The 19,930-nt window shown below is 49.2% G+C and overlaps 1 protein-coding gene and 1 pseudogene across 2 annotated transcripts in view; both read left to right on the top strand.

Moving 5' to 3' along the window:
* Positions 1-19,930, top strand: part of LOC147659483 (uncharacterized) — a 254,835-nt gene that overhangs the window by 171,741 nt on the left and 63,164 nt on the right. The window lies entirely within an intron of this gene.
* The window catches only part of LOC147659484 (uncharacterized), a 44,269-nt pseudogene continuing 39,425 nt past the window's right edge, over positions 15,087-19,930 (top strand).

Below are 19,930 nucleotides of genomic sequence, written 5' to 3'. Positions count from 1 at the left end.
CTTTGTTTGACAAATGCCCAGAGTGTTCGAGGAAGAAGGCCAAGTCGGACCCACACGAGGTGTACATCATCTGCCTTCCCTCATCTCATGTCCCGGAGGAGTGTGACATTTGCCAGTGCTTCTCCAGCAGGATCCTGAGAGAGAGGATGAAGATCAGGCTCCAAGGCCTGGAAGATAGAAGACTGAAGGCACAAGGTGGGTCTGGGCATACTTAATCTGCCCATGTTGAGGCCTCTGGGGGGCTCCCCAGGGGCAGGAAGACCAGCAAACGTCCCTGTTCGCCGGCGTCGATTGCACCGACGACGGCGTCGAGAGGGATGACAGCAGTCTGTTCCCCGTCGCTCCAGGGCTCTGGGTCGAGGCGGCGTCTACGTTCAGCGTCGAGGGAACTGACTAGGCCGCCATCTAGGTCGCCGTTGACGGTATCATCATCGTCGTCGTCGAGTCATCGACGTCGAGAGGCGGTGCGTCGGCGCTCCCACCGCCGTTCGCCATCGGCGAAGAAGAGGAGGTCGGCGTCGAGGGGATCCTTGACGTCGAGGAGGACTTTGAGGTCTCGCAGGCGTTCGGCGTCGAGGAGACGTTCGTCGTCCAGGAGGTGTTCGCCGCCGAGAAGGCGTTCGCCGTCGAGAAGGAGGCGTTCGCCGTCGAGAGAACGAGGGTCGCCGTCGAGGCGACGTTCTTCGACGCCAAAGAAGCGCAGAAGGATTTCTGGCGCCAGGAGTCATTTTGGAGGTTCTGTCTCTCCATCGCCTCCGCCCAAGAAGGAGTCACAGGGCTCTGTGTACTCTGAGGTATATACACCTCCTAAGCCGAGTAAGACTCCCCTCCACCCCCCCTCCTTGCTTGCCCAAGAATCCTCCGCCGCAGACTCCCACTCCGCCTCCGCTTCCACCACGCCTCCTCCTCATTCTCATCCTCTGCTTCCGCCTTCTGAACCGCCTGCAGTTCCGCCGAAGTCGGTTTCACTTCCACGGTACCCGACGCCGCCTAAGGGGACTCCTCAGCCGAGGCTCATGGTCAGGCCGCCGTCACCTACTCCTTTGAGACCTGTGGAGCGTCCGAAGCCGAGGAGATCGCGCTCTCGCTCCGGCCGGAGAGAGAGATCGCGGAGTCGTCACTGGTGGTCGACGAGATCAAGGCGACGCCACAGGAGGCACAGATCAAGATCCCGCACAAACTCTTCTGGGATCAGGGACTACTCGCCAACTTTGTCGGAATCCCCTGGGACGAGGGTGTCGCCGGTAGACGACATTGTCTCATTCCAAGATGATCTGCTGAGGGGGGCGGCTAAGTTGGGCATCAAGGTCTCATTTCAAGATGTTCTGCTGAGGGGGGCGGCTAAGTTGGGCATCAAGGTGACTGTGCCCACGATGTCCGTGATTTTCGAGACGCTACATAAAAAGCACCTATCTCGACCGCTGCTACCTCTAGTACCAGGATTGGTGGAGCCCGCCAAGGAGTTGTTTCTCACTCCGGCGGTGACGAAGGCGGCCCCCTCCAGGCTCCTCAAGAAGTACCAGGCGCCAGATTCTGACCCGGCTTTTCTCAGGATGGATCCGACACCGGACTCGGTCATAGTGACGGCGGCTAGGAAGCAGCGTGCCACCACCCCGTCGTCGACAGTACCTCCTGATAAGGAGAGCCGCTGGTTAGACGCGGCAGGCAGGAAGGTCTGTGGGATGGCGTCTACTGCAATGAAGGCTGCAAGTGCCGCGGCTTTGCTAGGACAATAGGATCGAGCCCTATGGGAGTCCCTCCAGCAATTCGCTGAGCTCCTTCCTCGAGAGAAGAAAGAGGACTTTCAGGAGATTCTGAATGAGGGGATGTTGGTGTCTAACCAACTCATCAGTGCGGCTGCTGATGTGTCTCTGCTGGCGGCGCATGGGTACTGCCATGGTATTAACCAATGGCGCCACGCTTGGCTTCGCCTTACATCTCTCAAGCCAGAGGCTCAACAGCAGGTGGCCAACCTACCTTTCTTGGGGGAAACCCTGTTTGGCAAGCATGCGGACGACGAGATGGCCCGCATGAAAGCGGAGGCCGAGACCCTGACGGCTGTCGGGTTGGAGAAGCCCAAGGAGAAGAAGACCTACCGCCCGTTACAGAGACGGTTCGAGGCGCAATGCAGAAGGCGAGGGCAGGCTTCGGGACAGCAGCAACAGCAGCAGCAGCAGTTCCGGTGGCCCTTCCAGAAGCGCCAGAAGGGCAGAGGTGGTCAGCAGTCCGCAGCGGCGAACAAAGGCCCGGCTGGGTCTTGTCCCTGAGCGGTTACTTCCCCTGCAGCCGTTTCCCACTCCGGTGGGGGGAAGCGTTCAAATTTTTTCTGGCAGAGTGGACAAAATTTACTCAGGACAAGTGGGTGCTGAATATTGTTTGCAATGGATACAGTCTTCGGTTCACCAGCCCGCCTCCATCAATTCCACCGATCAGCTCGCAGATTCAGCTGCGCAAGCTCCAGGCGGAGGCCGATAACCTGTTAAGGAAAAGGGCGATAGAAGACGTACCTCTGTCTCAAAGGGGAAGAGGTCTGTACTCACGGTTCTTTCTGGTTCGCAAGAACGAGTTCAGGCCCATTCTGGATTTGCGACAAGCAAAGAAGTGGAGTCTCAGAGAAATATTTTGCATGCTGTTGTTGCATTAGATTTATCCTAAGACTGGCTATGTGCTATAGACCTACAGGATTCTTACTTCCATGTGCCCATTGCACACAAACACAGGAAGTTCCTGCGATTCCAAGTCTGCGCCAATCATTATCAGTACACCGTACTGCCATTCGGGCTGAAGTCTGCGCCCAGAACATTCTCGAAGTGCATGGCAGTGGTAGCTGCACACCTGAGGAGGAACAAGGTGTTTGTCTACCCGTACCTGGACGATTGGTTGATCAAGGCCTCCTCCTTCTCGGAAGCTCAAGTGCACTTCCAGAAGGCGTGCGTTCTCTTGAACAAGCTGGGGTTGCACATCAACATGTCCAAGTCTGTCCCGACGCCGGTCCAGTGCATACAGTACTTGGGAGCCTCCATCAATACGCTGTCAGCAAGCGTGTCTCCTTCGGAGGAGAGACGGTTATCACTCCTTCGGAAGGCTCAGGCTCTTATGACTGCTCCATCTACAACAGTGAGGACGGTGTCTTCTCTACTGGGGTCGATGGCCTCAAGTATCTTCCTCACGCCTCACGCTCAGCTGCACATGAGACCATTGCAGGAGTGCTTGGAGGATCAGTGGGATCAGAGGAAAGGGTCTTGGGACGACAAGATACGACTGTCTCTGCATGCTCTTCAGTCTCTGAAGTGGTGGTGTTCAGCGGAGAATCTCCTCAGAGGGGTTCCCTTCCACAAGGACATTCCCACACAGACTATCGTGACGGATGCGTCTCTCCACGGCTGGGGGGCACACTCCGGAGACTTACAGATACAAGGAACGTGGTCCCCGACAGAGTCCACGTATCACATCAATTTCCTGGAACTCAGAGCTGTTCACTTGGCACTGAAGGCCTTTCATCCGTCCTTCCAGACCAACTCTCTGCTTGTACATACGGACAATACGACCACGATGTATTACCTCAACAAGCAGGGGGGCTCGAGATCATGCGCTCTGTCGCAGGAGGTGCAGGTGATCTGGCGCTGGCTACTAGCCAGAGGACTGACGATAACGGCTGCCCATCTACCAGGTTTGCAGAATGTTCAGGCGGACGCACTGAGCAGACTGATTCAGGAAAACCATGAATGGGTCATAAACGACCAAGTACTAGGAGAAGTCTTCGCAAGGTGGGGGACTCCAGACGTAGATCTGTTCGCCACCGCCGAAAACAGCAAATGCCAAAACTTCGCCTCCAGGTACTACGAGCAGGGGACGCTGGGAAATGCGCTATGGATCAACTGGTCGAACAGCTTTCTGTACGCTTTTCCACCCGTTCCCCTGATTCCGGCGGTGCTCATCAAGCTGTCCCAGTCCAGGGCGCGAATGATCCTGATTGCCCCAGAATTGCCCAGGCAGTGGTGGTTCACGGACCTGCTTCACCGGTCGCTCCTTCCTTACATACGGCTGCCGTGCCGGCCGGACCTTCTCACGAAGTTCGGGGGGCAGATGGTGCACCCCAACCTCTTGTCTTTGAGTTTGGCGGCATGGCTCCTGAGATAGTGCAATATGGCCATTTGAATCTACCAGAAGATTGTATGGACATATTGAAGGAGGCTAAGCGACCTTCCACTGGACTTCCTATGCTTACAAGTAGAAGATTCTAGTCCAAGAAATATGATCCAACGACATGTAAGGAAGATGTCATCCTTCCGTATCTTCTACATTTGGCGCAGTCTGGCCTTAATTTCCATTCCATTAAGGTTCATCTCGCTGCGCTGACTGCCTAGAGGAAATGCCCTTCACAGACTTCCTTTTTCCAGATCCCTGTGATCAAGGACTTTTTGGAAGGCTTGAAGAAAGTGTTCCTTCCTTCGCCTTCATGGGAATTGAATGTGGTGCTGTCCAGATTGATGAAGGAGCCTTTTGAACCTATTCATAAGGCTTTGTTGCAGCACCTGTCCTGGAAGGTGGCGTTCCTCGTGGCCATCACATCGGCCCCCAGGGTGAGTGAAATTCAGGCATTGTGTTGCCAAGAACCTTATACTGTATTTCATGCTGCTAAGGTTGTTATGCGTACTCACCCTAACTTTCTTCCAAAGGTTATCTCTGATTTCCATGTTAACCAGACCATAACTTTACCTACATTTTTTCAGAATCCTTCGTCTCCAGCGGAAAGGTCTCTGCATTCCCTGGATGTTAGGAGGGTGTTGAAATGTTATCTGGATGAAACCAAAGCTATTCGTAGATCAGACCAATTGTTTATCAACTATGGATCAGTCCGGAACGGTCTTGCTACCTCAAAACAGTCCATCTCGAGGGGGATTGTGTCCTGTATACAATTGTGTTACCAGAAGGCTAATAAGACCTTAGGGGGTAAACCTAAGGCTCATTCCACGAGGGGCAAAGCTGCCACGACTGCTTTGCTATGTAATGTTCTAATTGCAGAAATCTGCAAGGCGGCCACTTGGAAGTCGGTCCATACCTTTGCTAAGAATTACTGTCTGGACACTGATGCCAGGACAGACGCTCAGGTTGGGCAGGATTCGCTGCGAAATCTGTTCGCACAGTAGTGGTGTTATTTCTCTTCTCTCCACTGCCGCTTTGGTGTGGGGATGGGCTTGCCATTCTATTCACTAGATTAGGACTACACACTGAGATCGCCTACTACAGAAGGAGTAGTTTCTGTCCTGTAACTCCAGTTCTGTAGTAGGGGTATCTCTGTTATAGTCATAAGCGCCCGCCCTCCTCCCCGGTGGAGAAAGATATTCATGTAAGGAATGCTGCAGGTCTGGCATGTTACGCCTTCAAAAAGAACTGAAAGTAAAAGGGACCTGCTGTGCATTCTGGGATACTGAGAGAGTTCTGGAAGGTTCTCTTAAAGGCACAGTATCCTGTTCTGAGCCACTTATTGGCAGCCTATGGGGCTTGTCTGTCCACTACTTTCTCTATCATTCCAGAGGCTTTTACTGGTAGGGGAAGGTTTTTCTCTGTGGAGAACACTGGACAGGCTGTGCTGTTTGTGGGATTTTGGTGGAATTTCTAGTTGAAGTATTGGACATGTAGCCTGTGGATATAGGCTGCATTATCTGTCTTTAAATTCTCTCTTAAGTGTCTGTGCAGGTCTGCATTATTTGACGACTTAAGAGATTATTTTTGATTGCTCCGGGGTCCACGCACATGGGCAGGACTATTCACTAGATTATGACTATAACAGAGATACCCCTACTACAGAATTACAGAACTGGAGTTACAGGACAGAAAGATATATATATATATATACATATATATATATATATATATATATATATATATATATATATATATATATATATATATATATATACGCTCCACCAACCGGTTATCGTGCCATAGAACGCCTCAAGCACTTTCCCCAGTGCGCAGACACACAAATCACAGTCGAAGCCAGTCTTCACGTTATTTTTAGTTTATTCCATCAGTTTCATGTGCAGGGGGTAAAGAAAAAGGAACGTCGAACAGACGTGTTTCGGGCGTGAACGCCCTTGCTCACTGTTAGCGGTTACATGGATTGACTGGCTTTTAATTGTTACAACTAAGGTTTGAATGGAAACGCGCCCAAATGCGGTACGTAAACATAAAAGTAGGACTTGACTCACAATGCAATGTTTCAATACAAATATCTCTGACCGCCATCTTAGCCTAGTCAGGGTACTATCAAGCATTATATTACCACATGTTGTGATCCACAGATAAATACAGCTGCTTGGCAATGAACAAGTATACATAAGAATTGTTATTCGTAATCCTTAGTAATATAAAGTGCAAATGCATATTATGAACGTATAGGTCTTGCTCAATTGCAATAAAGTGACTCAGTGCGTTGTATGCATCTTGTGCAAATTCGCCCGTTACATTTTCTCTGTGCAAATACGCTATTACGATATTTTCCGTGCAAATATGCAATTAAAACAGATATATAATTTGTGCAAATATGCCATTCACATACTCTTAGTGCAAATACGATATTTTGCTATTTCCTGTGCAAATACGCAATTGAGACAGACTAGAATACTCTAGTCTCCTACCACATTATATTTCTTGTGCAAATACGCAATAAGAACATCTTTTTAGCATTTTAGTCTATTCACCAAGCAAAAGTGGAAACTTAATGGGCTTAATTATGTTCTTCAAAAGATTTATCTAAAACCTGATTTGGGTATCAATAGTTGATTAAGATTCCAATACGCACAAATGCTAGTTTGTTCTAGTACATGTTTACAGGGTACATCCATATGAAAATGTCAATTAATTCCAGTCACAGTCCATTGTTATTAATGAAAAAATAATAACTAAAACCAATAATAACCTAATGGTGAGGGAGTGACTAAGTGTTTATGACCAGTGCTGTTTGGGCCACTTAGATAGTGAAGGGATGAACAAAAAATAAAAAGATAATAAATAAAATATCATATTAGAAATTAATCTTTCTTTAACAAATGTGTAGTGTCTTAAATCAGATTTCTAGAATGTTAAAGCACATCCTATTTGCTTTTCAGTATAGCAAAGTGTTTGTAACATTACCACATTGGTTAAATGACGTTTTTTTCCTTTCTGGAGTTGCTAAGAATTTCAAATTGGACATCTTCTTGTCGACATCTTCTACTCACAGTATAGACATTATCAGTATACGGTGCATTTAAAGAAAATTACTAAGATCTTCCCCCATGTTCAGACCTCCAGGGGTTTTACTATTAAGTCTGACAATGTACATAGACTCCATCTGCCTCAGTTTTCTCTCATAGTCGCCACCTTTCTTCGATGTTTTCACAGCATCTATCACAAAGTAATTTAAATGAGCTAAATTTCTATTGTGATATTGATCAAAGTGTCGTGCTACCGGGTAGCTTTGGTCGCAATTTACTATGGCCCTGAGATGTTGGAGAATACGTTGGTACACTGGTAACTTTGTGCTACCAGCGTATCTCAACTTGCATGTACAAGTTAAAACATATACTGCTAGTGCTGTTCTGCAAGTATAATGGGCTTTGATGGTGACAGGTTTTGGGTCAAAGGGGATGACATAGGATCTAGTATTGATGCCGAAATGGCATGCACGGCATGAAATGCAGCGAAAAAAACCCTTACGGGGTGATAACCAGTCGTCATTTTTCACTATTTCTGGAGAACTGGAAACCAGCTTGTTGCCATTGCCAAATGCCCTTTTGTATGTTACTGTGGGTTTGCTAGGTAAGATGTCTTTCAGTATCGGGTCAGTTAAAATTACAGGCCACTGATTTCTTACCAAATTCGAGATTTGGCGTGCCTGTCGACTATAACTGGTAATTAATCTAATGTCATTGCCACTCTTAGTTGATATAGTCATTTGGGAATCTGTAGTAGAGACTGCCAATAAGGAGTGCCGGTCTTTGCTGTTGGCTTTGATTCTTGCTTTGTCTAAGGCACTTTTCTTGTACCCCCTGGCTTCTAACCGTCTCTTGGCTTCTTCCTGGTATTGATCTCTCAGTCCCACCGTGCTACACATCCTATGTATTCTAAGGAATTCCCCATAGGGGATTGCCCTAATCTTATGCTGTGGGTGGGAACTTTGTGCGTGCAGAATAGTATTTCCTGCCGTACTTTTTCTGAAAAGACACGTGGTAAGATGTTATTCGCTATTTCAACTAACACATCCAAGAAGCTGATTTTAGTTCTACTTATTTCAGCAGTAAACTCTAGGTTACAATTGTTGACATTTATGTTTTCAACAAAGAGCTTTGCATCTTCTATGCTGCCTCTCCAAATGATGAATATATCGTCGATATATCTTAGGTATTTCACAATGTTGTTATCCCAAAAATGTGAGTGTTCGACCATGAGGACATGCTCCTCCCACCAGCCCACGCGGAGTCCCGCGTAGCTGGGGGAGAAACATGCCCCCATGGCCACACCCCTAAGTTGTCTATAGATCTTGTTATCAAAAAGGAAAACATTGTTGTTAAGACAGCGTTCTATCATAGTCATTAACATTGAATTGTGTTTGTATAATTCAACAGGTCTTTTATCCAGATAGAATTTAACGGCTCTTAAGCCGTCAGAATGTGAAATACTAGTATAAAGACTAGCAATGTCCATAGTCATTAGCACATATTCAGCTGACCAAACACATTGGTTGATATGCCTGAGAAAGTCCGTAGAGTCTTTGGTGTAGGCAGGGAGATTGGTGACGAAGTTCTGTAAATAATGGTCTATATATTTCGAAGTATTTTCGAACAGGCTATCAATGGCAGAGACTATCGGTCTCCCCGGAACTGGTGTTGTCCCTTTGTGTACTTTTGGGATGAAATAGATGTTAGGCAATACAGGATGGTGTTTGTGTAAATACCTCATTTCATCCCTGGATAATAGGCCCTCTCGCTTCCACCCATTAAGTTCTTTATGGTATGCTAACTGGATAGATTTGGTGGTTTTCACATCGATTTGGGCATAACATACTGTGTTGTTTAAATGTCTATATGCCTCCTCCATATATTGTTGTTTCTCCCAAAGCACGATGTTGCCACCCTTGTCGGATTGTTTGATGATTACTGCCTGGTTGTTTTTCAGTTTCTTCATCAATTCATTGTATGGTCTCATGCTCACATTAGTTGCACCTTGTTGTTTTTTAGTTTGTATGTTTAACTTTTTTAAGCCTTCAATTAATAGTTCCGCATATGTATCTATACAGTCTTTGGGCATTATTGGGATGAACGTCGAAGGCAATTTGAATGCGCTGTCCACAGTTTGTCCTAGGTCAAAATTTTCCTCTTCGGCAACTTCTTGGGTGCTGATGGTGGAGGTTTCCTCTCTGCGCAACGAGTGCACACTTTTCATTAGAGGGATGTCTTTTACCTGCAAACCACTTCTTTCAGCGACAGGGACCACTGATGTGGATTTCTTTTTCGTCCCAGATCCCTCTTTGATTGCATAATATTTACGCAATTTGATTTTTCTGATGAATTTGAATACGTCCACCCTGGTGTTACCGTAATTAAAATTACTTTCCGGGCAGTAGGAAAGTCCCAAAGTTAGGAGTTGTTTTTCTGCCTGATCAAGTTCGACATTTGTCAGATTGATAATAGTATTATCATTTATTGGTTCTTGGTTTCCCAATTCTTTTTCTTCTGCTGTCGTCCTCTTCCTCTTTGCACATTTCCTACGTTGTTTCCGCCTTGCGTTCCTGCGTTGCCTGTTTGCACGTTTCTGGAGCGTAGAGTATTCTTCCGTTGTAGCCTCACATATTCCAGTTCCTCTCTTAACGTTAGTTGGCCCAAATCCCCTTCCTCTGTACCTGGGGCTCCATCATCAGAATCTTCACTGGTTGGTACCAAACTTTCATTAGAACTTGCAACAGTGGAATCGCCTAAGTTCATTGTTGACGATTGTGCTTGTGGCAGAATTTGTGCTTGTTTAGGCATACTCTTTCCGGTTGCTCGTTGCTTTCATAAGTAATCATACTTTTGCGCAAATGTGTATATTTGACCAAGTCTATAGTCTTGCTCGTCACGGGCAAACTTATATGCTTTTCTAGTTTTAATTGTTCCCTCATGTTTACTCAAGCGCTCTTTGATTTCTTTGCGTGTCTGTTCGATTAGTGCTTTGTCTTTAGTAAATTGTTCTTTAATTAATAAGTTCCTCATTGATACGTGTTATTTCTGTTAGGTCTTTGTCACGATCAAGTTTTGCATATTTTACCAATAGGCATAGCAATCTCAGGGAAGCCTCCAGGTTGCTTTCTGCCCAATCCTTGAGAAGCATGGGGTTCGGATTTTCGAAGCTGGGGACTAGCATAATTCTCAAGCCCCTTGGAACCCTGCCCACCTCATGGTATTTTTCTAAAGAGCGGATCTCCCACCACTTTGTTAGCTCACTCCTCATATGTTTTTCTAGCTCCTTTAGCAGTTTTTTCACATCATTATCCTTGTCTTTTTCAATGTCCTTGTTTAGGTCTCCCATACGTAAAAAGCAGGCGTAAGCCTGCTGTCTGCGAGACATCTTTTGTTGGCGTGTTAGAAGGAATCTGAGACAGAGCTCAAGCACGAGCGTCGCTGTCTCAGATTCCTCCTCGGGGGCGCGCACGGCACCACACACGCATGCGCATACACAGAGACACACAAGCGCCCATGCACGCACCCATACATACAGAGAACCCACCCCCGCCGTCGCATACACACACGCGCGCACACACACACTGCATACACACACTGCATACACACACGCTCCCCCCCCCCTCCCTTCACGGCGCTGTGCCCATCTCCTGCCTCGCAAGCACTACACACGCATGCGCATTCACAGAGACACACAAGCGCCCATGCACGCACCCATACATACAGAGAACACATCCCCGGCGTCGCACACACGCATACACAGAGACACACACAAGCACGCACGCACCCATACATACAGAGAACACACCCCCGCCGTCGCATACACACAAGCGCACCAAGACCCCCGCCGCCCCACTCACCAGGTTCTTTGTTCGTGTCCCTCGGCAGCCATCCGGTCATTCTGGGCAACAGGCGGGTACCGCGCTGAGACGCGGTCACGCAAATCTTCCGGCGGGCACTGGAGTGCGGGGTAGACTCCCGTCTGCTTCCTGTATTTCTCTGGCCCCGCCCCCGTCCCAACAAAGATTGCCTGGCTTCCTGTTGAAGCCGGGCTGCGGCGTTTCATTATTTTTCTTCTCAACGGCAAAAATATTAATCTGAAAGCATGTTTTTGTATGTAGGTGTGCTAATGTAAGTGTACAAACAAAATATACGTGCTAGGCAGGTTATGTGGTGACCCTTGGTGGTAGGGGGTCAGGCGAGGGGAGGAGGGAGAGGGAGGAGTTTCAATTTTTTTGCCAGTACCACGGTTTTCCTCATGAAGCCTGGTTAGTGTTGAGTATTGTATTGTCTCTAGCGCAACACTGCAAAGCGAATCCCCAGTGTGTGCTCCCGGACTGACCAATACGGTCAATCTGTAGTAGTTCTGTTCAGCCTTTCCAAACTTGCTCCACCCAAATTGTAGCACAGATGGAAACACAGACATTTGGAGCGTGAACGCACGTGAGAAAGGGAATATGTGAAAAAACGCAATTTGTCCAAAGTACACGCTTTCGCTTCTACGTGGAAGCAGGCATCAGAGACTACAACTTTAATTCCAAAATCCGGCAATTTATCCACAAGGCTGCAGTATTTTCTTGAAAGTCGTTCTAAACGACGGGCAGTGAATGCTTCCTATAGGCGGCCATTCTAAGGGCTGTCCCTCTGTCAGTGTCCAAGGGCTGTCCCTCTGTCTTGTCCAAGGGCTGTCCCTCTCTCGGTGTGAAGCTCCTCGGCGGCCCCCATAGGAAGGGAGGAGCGCTCGAGGGCAGGAGGTGCCGGCTGCTTCCGATGGCTGGGCTCCGGGCTGACCTGTCCCGAAGGAAGAGGCCGGGAGCTACCTGCACAATGGAGGGTCGAGGAGGGCGCACTCACAGGGTGCGGCCCGAAGCAGCGCCGCTCGCTGCATGGAAGGAAACGGAGGCGCTCGGTAAAGCTTTATTTTGGGCAGTGGCCGCTACTGGGAAGAACACCTGCAGTCCGTGCAGTTCCTCCTAAAGTCGGAGGCCTCATACAAATAGACGGCCTGTGTCAGCGAACGCCCACCCCTCCGAGACACGATTTCAACAGGACCGAGGGGTGGGAAGCGGGGTCGGGGGCTCGGCCACCCCGAAATGTTTGCCCTTTAAGTTCTGAATTCCACCCTGCCCTGAAATTCACTTTTTTATGGAAAAAGCCACCAGTTTTGTTAATTTGGGGACAGAGTCACAACCACTGAGTGAGATTTGCAGACCCTGGTCGCCCACCAGGAAATGATCACTCTCAGCCCTTTACTACAAAGTTATATTATTATCCCACTCAGCGGCACTCTTTCTGGCGAGCCTAGATGGATGAAATGCCGAGTCAACTCTACACTTATGATTCGAAGCTGCAGGTTATACACCGCAGGCGCTTCGCCCGCTGCGCTGCCCGGTGGCTGTCTGTCTGTCAAGGTGATCCGTCGCTGCTGTCTCGGAGGGGTTCGGTGTCTGTGCTGCAGGTAGGCGGGAAATCGATAGATACAGAAGGTATCACCCCGGGCTGCGGCTGCAGTGATGTAGACGCTGCGGCAGGCTTCGGAACTTCGTCTGCATTGCTTGAATTAGAAATAGTGACTGCTCCTGTCATCACCGTTTGACGGTATCCACTCTGTCATAACAGAGTCTGATTTATGGCTGTCTGGCAAATATTCAATGTGGTGTGTTTATGGTGAAAACTGCTTTCACTGCCACCAGTGGCCTAACGCATAATGGTGTGAGCTCCTTAATGAAGTTCTCTGGCACCTTATGTTAAAATTCGAGTTGTCTTTGCTTTGCACGTACACTGCTTGTGTGTTCACTGCACTATAGAGGTGACGTACTCCGCCTGACCCTTCACATGCACACTCACCGGATCCAGTGCCAGGGCGCTCAGTGCGCGTGCCTTAAGATGCTTCGGGCCGGTCCGGTGTTTTAACTCAGCTGTGGAAACCGCGGTCTACCTTGAGAGTGTATGTGTGAATAGTGCAGCAGGTGCAGTGACACCAGGGTCAGGGTTCTGAGTAGATCACTACACCCCACTTATAGCTTCTTTCCCTAGCAAACAAGAGGATGTTTCCCTTGAATTAGGAACCCACACCGCCCTTGCTACAACCCCGTGTCCAGCCAATGCGCTGCTGCATGTTTTCATTGGATTTTAGGTTTTGTACCAAACGGAGATTTTTCAAGACATGCGCTGCTGCATGTTTTCATTGGATTTTAGGTTTTGTACCAAACAGAGATTTTTCAAGACATTTCCAGAAGCTTGTACCTTTCATCTGTGAACATTCACCTTCTCTGAAGAACAAAAATAGGTCTCGCATTTACGCAAGTTTGACCTATTGGCATTGCAAATGACAATGGCTTTTATTTATGTTTCATAAATACAAGGCAATGTCAATTACAATAAAAATAGCTCAAACTCTCGCAAATGCGAGACCTATTGCATTGCAAATGCTTGTTTTATTGATGTTACCACTTTGTCCGACTGTTGGCAAATTCGAGAACAGCTGGTCGAACGCCTCCTCCCGTTCCCGCTCTTCCGACATCCTCCTTCCACCCCAATTGCTATGCACACGATGGAAAACAGTTTAAGGGAATGGCACGTTGGCATATGCCTCTCCTTACCGCTGGCTTCTTGAGACACCTCTCCAACCTGTGCAGGGATACACGACGTCTGATTCCGACGATTTCGGGTTCCTCGCTGGATTCCTCCGTCCTCCGACGGACTCTTCCGCAGAAACTCACTCGGTCGCCGGAAGCTCTTTCCGTGTAGATCCTCTTGTACAGGGGGCTGACGTAACTTGCTTGTTCCAAACAATATCTCCTTATTGGTCCGTTTCACTGATCAGCCGAACTCAGATGGAGAGGGGTCTGCGCAAACAGGAACCGACCATGTCCTGTAAATATGCTCCTCCAACCGGTTATTGTGCCATAGAACGCCTCAAGCACTTTCCCCAGTGCGCAGACACACAAATCACAGTCGAAGCCAGTCTTCACGTTATTTTTAGTTTATTCCATCAATTTCATGTGCAGGGGGTAAAGAAAAAGGAACGTCGAACAGACGCGTTTCGGGCGTGAACGCCCTTGCTCACTGTTAGCGGTTACATGGATTGACTGGCTTTTAATTATTACAACTAAGGTTTGGATGGAAACGCGCCCAAATGCGGTACGTAAACATAAAAGTAGGACTTGACTTACAATGCAATGTTTCAATACAAATATCTCTGACCGCCATCTTAGCCTAGTCAGGGTACTATCAAGCATTATATTACCACATGTTGTGATCCACAGATAAATACAGCTGCTTGGCAATGAACAAGTATACATAAGAATTGTTATTCGTAATCCTTAGTAATATAAAGTGCAAATGCATATTATGAATGTATAGGTCTTGCTCAATTGCAATAAAGTGACTCAGTGCGTTGTATGCATCTTGTGCAAATTCGACCGTTACAATTTCTCTGTGCAAATACGCTATTACGATATTTTCTGTGCAAATATGCAATTAAAACAGATATGTTCGAGGCATGTGGGCTGCTAAATTCATATCTTAGCATTAGATCGCCGCCTAGTGTTGGGTCCGGATGATCGCACATTGTTGTCCTGGAAGAGTCTTCGAAGTATCCTGAGATAGGTGGCTCCTCCCCTGGACTACAGTGCGCATGGGCATCGGCTCCATCCCCAGATTGTTTTTTTCCGCCATTGGGTTCGGATGCGGTCTCGACGTCTCTCTGTCGGAACCGAGAAAACATAACTTTAAACGGCCAAAAGGCCTTGTATTCTTTACGTCGGTATTGTTTGCGTGCGGTCTCGAGTTCTTCCGTCTCTCGGAGCCGGAATCAGCGGAGTTTTTGCACTCTTCGGACATCGAGGCCTTCTCATCGCGACTCGACAGCGACTTTCCAACATGGAGCGGAGTCCGTTTAAACTCTGTCCGCTCTGTGGGTCCAAATACCCACATATAGACGTACACCCGGTCTGTAACAAATGCCTTTCACCAGACCATAACGAACACAACTGCATGGCCTGTGCGAGTTTCAGGTCAAAGAAGACACTCAAGATTAGGCGCGCGGTGCGCCTTGAGGCCAAACAAGCGGCCCCGGATCCAGAAAACATCTTCGACGACCAAGAAGAGGAGGACCAGAGCCATCATCTTCAAATCTCCCCGCCCGAGACGGAGGTCGAGGCAGATCCGGAAGACGATGACGGAGTCGTGGGTCAAGGCCTTGAATACGTCGACGAGGTAGGGGACGTCGAAGAGGTTTATGGGGCCGCGGAAGATAGCTCAGGGGACGAGCTATGCCCCGAAGTTTACGAACATAAAGAGCGGGTCACGGGATCGCCTGTCGGCCTTACCCAAGACCCCGTAGCGCAAGCCACGGCCCCGCCTTCAGGCCCGGCCACGGACATACTTGCTGCGCAGAGGGTATCGAAACCGAAACTGAAACCTACGGTATCGACTACACCTAAAATGGCCGACCCAAAACCGAAAACGAAACTTAAAGACTCGAGCGTCCCTAAGATGGCGGCCGTACCAGCGAAAACGACTAAACCCGCTGCTTCATCGACTCCGTCGACCTCCGGTCCACAGAAGTCGAAGAAATCTGTCGATTCCACAGTGTCGAAATCGGCGCCAGAGGAGGGATCCTCTAAGAAGGGTGGCACGCACAGGTCAAGCGCTGCGACGCCGGCTAAGCCCGCCAAAGCCAGCGACACGGCTCCAGCTCCGACTGGGACTTCGGTTGTCGGACGCGTGGTAGAAGCAGTGCCGTCAAAGTCACACGGATCGAAGGCTGGCACATCTGCGCATCGGTCCAAGGACTCTGGGTCGGCGGACGCGGCATCATCGTCCAAGACTCAGAAGGGCCAACACGACGTCGGATCCGAAGGCAAGGCCTCCTCGTCGGTGCCAAAGGCCACGGTCAATGATGCGTCCCCCATCGCTTCTTCACTACAAAGAATTAGGGAGATGGCCTCTGCTTCGTCGGCGCCGGCGCCATCGCCGCAGAAGGCGATAGACATTCCGGTCAAGCCTGCGAGTAAACTCCTCTTCCTTCTGCCGCCAAAAGAGGCGCCGAAGGCCTTTTCAACAAAATCGACGCCAAAGAAGTCGGATTCTTCGACGGCAGGGGCATCTTCAGGTCGAGTACTCGACTCAGAAGAGGATTCTGAGTGTTTTATCGACGCAGACACGGGCAAATTGACCCTTTACAAGAGGAGGATCACTTCACAGCCGGTGGACTCCTATGTCATCCCCCTGAAGAAGAAAAAGTTTCCCCAGGACGCCTCGGGCCTCATGGAACCTATCCAGCCTCCTCCAAGAAGAAGCCCAACTCCGTCTCCAGACCACTCTGAAAGTGAGGGTTATGATGAAGATGCCCAATATACTTTCCCAGTCAATGAACCAGATTCACAGCCGGATTCATATGATGACATTGGGGACCAAGACACCCAAAATGTGGGACAGGACCCACAGCCTTTCAGTACACGTGCATCCCCAACAGAGGATTCTGCAGGTTTCCATGCACTCATTGAGAGGGCAGCTGCTAATCATGATGTGGACATGCATGCTGACCCAGTTGAAGAAGACTTTCTATTCGACACTTTTTCAGTTTCAGAAAGAACTGTAAAGACACTGCCTATGCTCAAAGGGGTCCTCAAGCATGCTGCGGACATCTTTAAAGAGCCTACCAGGGCGAGGGTGGTCAATCCACGTATTGAAAAGAAGTACAGACCAGCACCTGCAGATCCTGCATACATTCGGGGACAGTTGCCGCTTGACTCCCTGGTGGTCGCAAATGCCCGAAAAAGGGCCAACTCCCAAACAACGGGTGAAGCTCCTCCCCCGGATAAGGAGTCCAAAGTGCTAGAGGCAGGAGGCAAACGAGTAGCTGCGCAGGCTGCCAATTTCTGGCGTATTGCAAATACACAGGCACTATTGGCATGTTATGATAGGTCGCATTACGACACCCTAGAGCAAATTGTGCAACACCTGCCTCCGCAGTTTCAAGAGGGCACCAAAATGATTATACAGGAAGGGCAACTGATCTCCAACGCGGCCATAAAGTGTGCACTTGATGCCGCGGACACAGCCGCTAGGACCATTAACACTAGCGTCATGCTGAGACGACAGGCATGGCTCCGCATATCGGGGTTTAAACCTGACATTCAAACAACCATACTTGATCAACCAGTCAATCCTGATAGACTGTTTGGTCCAGATGTTGACACCACCCTAGAAAAAATTAAAAAAGACACCGAAACTGCTAAGTCTATGGGGGCCCTACAATCACAACAGTTTTGTGGCAATAATTTTCGTCGCTCAGGTGCCCGTGGAGTCACCAGAGGACAGATGGGTCAGCAGTCACAATTCTCTAGAGGTGGAGCACAATCCTCGTACCCCAAACAGAACAAGGGGGGCTACAGGGGAAACAGCACCAGAGGACGCGGCAGAGGAAACAACAACTCACGCTCCTCTACCCCAAGCAAACAGTGACTCTCGGTCACTGCCCCCCGACCACTTAACACCTGTCGGGGGGAGACTACAGCAGTTCCTGCCCGTCTGGATCAACATCACCACAGACAGGTGGGTGCGACAACTTATCCAGTACGGTTATTGTCTAGAGTTAAAATCCACTCCACCCAACATTCCACCAAGGCAAAGACCTATGTCCGCAGAGCACTTGCACTTATTGCAGCAGGAAGTGGTGGTGATGCTGCAAAAAGGAGCAATCGAGCTCGTGCCAGTGGGGGAGGAAGGCACGGGGGTATATTCCCTGTACTTCCTCATTCCAAAGAAGGACGGATCTCTCAGACCAATTCTGGATCTCCGTCCCCTCAATCTGTATATACTGTCAGAACATTTTCATATGCTTACACTGCAACAGATTCTTCCCTTGTTAAACCAAGGAGACTTCTTAGCAACCTTAGACCTCAAGGATGCTTATTTCCACATTCCACTACACCCGTCCCACAGAAAATACCTCAGGTTCACTATCCAAGGCAAGCATTATCAGTTCAAGGTCCTACCCTTCGGAGTCACCACAGCCCCAAGGGTGTTTACCAAGTGCCTGGCGACAGTAGCAGCGCACCTCAGGAGGCAGAACATCCATGTCTACCCCTACCTGGACGACTGGCTCGTTCAAGCCAAGTCGGAACAACAGTGCGCCGCGGACATGTCAATTACCATTCACCTCCTTCACGACCTGGGTTTCTCGTTGAATTACCCAAAGTCGCATCTTCAGCCGGCACATGTCCGGCAGTTTCTGGGTGCGACAATCAACACCCTGACGGCCAAAGCTCAACCCAACCAAGTCAGGATAGGCAGCATGCAGTCTCTAATCCAAAAGTTCAGACCAAAACACTCACTTCCAGCGAGAGTGTTCATGCAGTTGATAGGCATGATGGCCTCCTGCATCTTCATAGTCCCTCACGCACGGCTGCATATGCGCCCGCTCCAGGAGTGCTTAGCAAATCAGTGGACACAGGCTCAGGGACAATTAACAGACCTAGTGTTGGTTACCAGTCGGGCATACGACTCTCTGCATTGGTGGACTCCACACAACCTTTGCAAGGGCCGACTGTTCCAGGAGCCAGTGCCACAGGTTATCCTGACAACGGACGCATCTCTCCAGGGATGGGGAGCTCATCTGCTCACTTACACGGTGCAGGGACTATGGACGACGCAGCAACAGAAGATGCACATCAACTATCTAGAACTGATGGCGATCTTCATGGCGCTCAAGTCCTTCATTGTACATCTGTGCAACAAAGTTGTGTTAGTCCGGACGGACAACATGACCGCGATGTACTACATCCAAAAGCAGGGGGGCACCCACTCACCGCAGCTGTCTCATCTGGCTCAGAGCATGTGGAAGTGGGCCATTCAGAGGAACATCTTCCTCATGGCAGAACACCTCCCGGGGAAGGACAATCAGATGGCGGATCTGCTCAGCAGATACAGCCATCAAATGCACGAGTGGGAGATACACCCATCAGTACTCCAGCCGTACTTCCAAAAGTGGGGTCGTCCAGAGATGGACCTGTTCGCCACAAGGGAGAACGCAAAATGCCAAAGCTTCGCCGCCAGGTTCCCACACCCGCAATCACAGGGCAATGCGATATGGATGAACTGGTCAGGCAAATTTGCGTACGCTTTTCCGCCGACACCTCTGATACCACTGGTGGCGAGAAAACTAAGGCAACACTCGATGACACTCATCCTAGTTGCTCCAACGTGGGCGCGCCAGGCCTGGTACACCACGTTCCTCGAATTCTCTGTGGTACTCCATCAAAGACTGCGCCTCACGCCCAGGTTTTTGACGCAGAACCATGGAGAAATTCAGCATCCAGATCCGCAACAGCTCAACCTAGCGATCTGGCTCCTGAAGTCTTAGAGTTTGGATACCTCAACCTACCTCCTGAATGCATGAACATCATCAAGGAGGCGAGGAAACCAACAACCAGAGCATGCTATGCCGCAAAATGGAAGCGTTTTGTCATTTACTGTGCAGCCAATGACATAAACCCGCTAGATGCATCTATCCCTAACATCATTTGCTATCTGTTACATCTTTACAAGTGCAACCTAGCGTTCACTTCTATTCGGATACATCTATCCGCCATCGCAGCTTACCTTCAAAACAGGCAGCATCTCTCTGTCTTCAGGGTGCCTGCCATTAAAGCTTTCCTTGAAGGTCTGAAACGAGTCATTCCCCCAAGAACACCGCCAGCTCCGGTGTGGAACCTCAA

The sequence above is a fragment of the Lissotriton vulgaris genome, unplaced genomic scaffold (assembly GCF_964263255.1).
Source record: "Lissotriton vulgaris unplaced genomic scaffold, aLisVul1.2 SCAFFOLD_2085, whole genome shotgun sequence".
NCBI lineage: Eukaryota > Metazoa > Chordata > Amphibia > Caudata > Salamandridae > Lissotriton > Lissotriton vulgaris.
This window is presented reverse-complemented; position numbering and strand designations above follow the sequence as displayed.